Source organism: Nicotiana attenuata, unplaced genomic scaffold (assembly GCF_001879085.1).
Source record: "Nicotiana attenuata strain UT unplaced genomic scaffold, NIATTr2, whole genome shotgun sequence".
NCBI lineage: Eukaryota > Viridiplantae > Streptophyta > Magnoliopsida > Solanales > Solanaceae > Nicotiana > Nicotiana attenuata.
The window spans coordinates 174,953-179,022 of NW_017670421.1; positions in this window are offsets into that span (position 1 = coordinate 174,953).

Below are 4,070 nucleotides of genomic sequence, written 5' to 3' on the forward strand. Positions count from 1 at the left end.
GCATTCCTAATGCTTATGAATGATAATTGTGACTTTGAGTTGCGGAGATTTGTTTGAAATTCCTATTTTGTCTATTTGTAATTGTTGAGCACATAACAAATTGGTATCAGAGCGACGATTTTGATTATGCATGTGGGAAAATGACTGGGGCTGAAGCTACTAGGTCGAAGCAGACCGAAGAACAATAGATGAAAAGGCTAGAGGGTCAGATTCAATCCAATAAGTTAGAAACTGATTCTAAGTTTAATGCTATAGATTCAAAACTAGCTGAGATAAGTTCTGCTCAGTTGGGTATGAAGCAGATGATGGAGGAAACACATACGTCGCTAATGAAGTTGATTGAGAGGGGAAATGGGAAATCATCATTCGACGAAAAGGAGAGTAGTAAGGATGATGGGTTGTTACCTAAGTATTGACTATGGAGAAGGGAATGCAAACAGAACTGGGGACAATTTCCCTCCTAAGCTGCAATTTCTGATATATAGTGGAGTTGAACCTAGATCTTGGTTGAGGAGGTGTGAGAGGTATTTTAGGGTCTATAAGATTACTGATACAACAAAAAAGTTAGAGATGACGACTTGCACTTAGAAGGGGAATCTGAGGCATGGTATTTCTCTTTCACTCTCACTAAACGATAAGTGAAGTGGGAAGAATTATGTGAAGAGCTAGTTTTACGATATGATGACACTAATGGTGACAGGGTGGTGAATGACTTTAAAATGCTGGTTCAAACTCGCACCGTAAATGCCTACTTGCAAAAATTTGAGAACCTTAGAGCCTTAGTGCTAATGAGAAACCCAGGGTACCGGAAGATTTTTTGTTGAAATGTTTCATTGCGGGGCTTAAGAAGGAAATTAGCGAGACAGTGATGAGGCATGATCCCTATTCTTTATCTCGAGCTATGTATTTTGCCAGGAAACAAGAGAGGATCATTAATTCTAGGGAGAGGAAGAATAAATGGCTGCATAAGGGCACTATTGCTCCAATTAACAAAGAAATGAGCAGGACTAACTTCAATCCAAGAAGAACCCCAGATATGAACTGTTAAACCAGAGGCGAAACAAGATTTCAGGAAAATTCTAGGAGCTTGTTGGAAATGTAGTGACAGATATTACCCTGGCCATATTTGCAACGATAAAAAACTCAATACCATGACGGCAAAGGTGGAAGAACAAGAAGTGGGAGGTCAAGAAGAGATACTAGAAATGGAAGAAGTTACTCAAGAATTGGAGGAGGGGAAAGAGGAAGCAGTATGCTTAAATGCCATGACAGGAACCCCTGAACCTAATACCTTCAAGCTTAGAAGACTGATTAAGAAAAGAGTTGTAATCATATTGGTAGACTCTGGAAGCACTCATAGCTTCTTGGACAGTCAGACAGACAAGGAACTAGGAGTGATAGCACAGATGGACCGACCATTGAGAGTGACAGTTGCAAATGGACAACAAATGTATAGTCACCAGAGTGTAACCAAGGTTAGATGCAAGGCTAGTGGAATTGAGTTTGAGGACAAGTTCCGGTTGTTGAATACAAGCAGTTGTGATATAGTATTGGGGGGGCTGACTAGATGAGGGCTCATACTCCAGTTACTTTTGATTATGAACCTTACATACTCATATTAAAACAATCTGAAAAAATGGTGGATCTGAAGGGTGATACAGGGCAAGGAGAGATGCACCAGATCACAGCTAAGTCAGTGGGCAAGTTACTGAAGAAGGGCAAGGCCCTCCTAGCACATTTGTTCACCATGGAGGGCAAAGAAGTTGAGACCAATAAGGAGGTACCAGGAGAAGTACAATAGGTTCTAGAGTCTTATGCTTCTGTATTTGAGGAATCAAAATCACTACCACCCTCAAGAGACTATGACCATGCCATTCCCATTGTTCCAGGGGCCAAGCTAGTTTCACTCAGGCCCTACAGGTACAACCATTATCAGAAGACTTAATTGGAGAAGCAAGTTTCAGAAATATTACAGATGGGTATCATACAACCTAGCCATTCTCCATATTCTTCACCAGTGTTACTAGTTAAGAAAAAAGATTGGATCTAGAGGTTCTGCATAGACTACATGGAACTCAACAAGATAACCGTGAAGGACAAGTTTCCTATTCCTATCATTGATGACCTCCTGGATGAGTTGGAAGGGCCCAGGTTCTTCTCTAAACTATATTTAAGAGATGGTTATCATCAGATTAGAATAAAGCCAAAGGATGTACACAAAACAGGTTTCCGAACTCACCATGGTCATTTTGAGTTTAAGGTCATGCCTTTCGGACACAAACGCACCAGCTACTTTTCAAGCCTTGATGAACTCTCTATTTGGGCTCTATTTGAGGAGATTCGTATTGGTTTTCTTTGATGATATCCTCGTCTACAGCAAAACCTTACCAGATCATGTGGAACACCTTAAGCTTGCCTTCAAGACCCTCCAACAACACCAGCTGTATGCTAAGAAGTCCAATTGCACATTCTCTAGATCACAAGTGGAGTATTTGGGGCACATCATCATTGTCAATGGAGTATCCACTGACCACGCTAAGGTGGAAGCTATGTTAAATTGGCCCAAACCTAAAAGCATCAGAGGACTAAAGTGTTTCTTAGGATTAATAGGGTACTACAGAAGGTTTGTCAAGAACTATGGAACTATAAGCAAGACTTTGACTACTTTACTCAAGAAGAATGCTTTTCACTGGGGACCAGAGGCCGAAAAAGTTTTCAATCAATTGAAACGGGCTATGAGCAACACTTTGCGTACTGGCTATGCTAGATTATACTCAAACCTTTGTCATTGAGACTGATGCTAGTCATCTGGGAATCGGAGCTGTGCTGACTCAAGGAAATAAACCCATCGCATACTATAGCAAGGACTTGGCTCTAAGGCACCTAGGTAAATCAGTGTATGAAAAAGAGCGTATGGGTGTAATTGCAGCCATAGACAAGTGGAAGCATTATGTGCAAGGAGGGCACTTTATAATTAAGACTGATCATTTCAGTCTCAAATACCTGATGGAGCAGAAAGTAACCACAACCATTCAATACAAAGGCCTAACCAAGTTATTAGGATTGGACTATGAAGTACAATACAGGAAGGGGGCTGAAAATATAGTGGCAGATACACTATCCAGTGTCCCAGATGAGCAAGGAGAGGTAAATACTTTCTGGTGTGCAACCTGTGTGGCTGGAAGAGATAGAGAGAAGTTATCTAAATGACAACCAAGCTCAAGACCTTATTACTGCTGTGACAGTCAACCAACTGCACACCTGGACTATAGCTTGGTTGTAGGAGTTTTAAAGTTCAAAGGAAAGGTATATGTTGGTAAAACCACGGCCTTAAGGCAGCAAATTCTACAGACCACGCATTCCTCTGCTATGGGAGGTCACTCTGGCCAACAAGGCACCTTGAAGAGACTACAATTATACTTTTATTGTCCAGCCATGAAGAAAGAGGTGCAAGAGTTTGTATTTTTCGTGTGATATATGTCAAAGATGCAAGGATGAAACTGCGGCCTATCCAGGATTACTACAACCTTTGGAGATCCCTACTCAGTCTTGGATGGACATCAGCTTAGATTTCATAGAAGGTCTGCCCAAGTCCCAAGGAAAGGATGTAATATTAGTAGTAATGGATAGATTCACTAAATATGCACATTTTCTGGCCTTACAACATCCCTATACAGCTGCTCAAGTGGCAGAGTTATTCATTAAAGAAATATATAAGCTCCATGGTCTTCCAAATACCATCGTCTCAGATAGGGACAAGGTTTTTACTAGTGTCTTCTGGCAACATTTATTCAAGGCAGTTGGAACTACACTATGTATGAGCACAGCTTATCATCTAGAGTCCGATGCCAGACAGAAGGACTTAACAGGTGCCTAGAAGTATATCTTAGAGCCATGACTATGAGCAAACCATAAATGTAGGCAAACTGGTTGCATCTGGCTGAATGGTGGTACAACACTATCATACATCATTGCAAAGCACTCCATTTCATGCACTTTATGGTTATGAAAGACCATCTCACCCAAGCTCAAGCTAGGATGAAATTGTATGCTGACCAAAGGAGAACTGA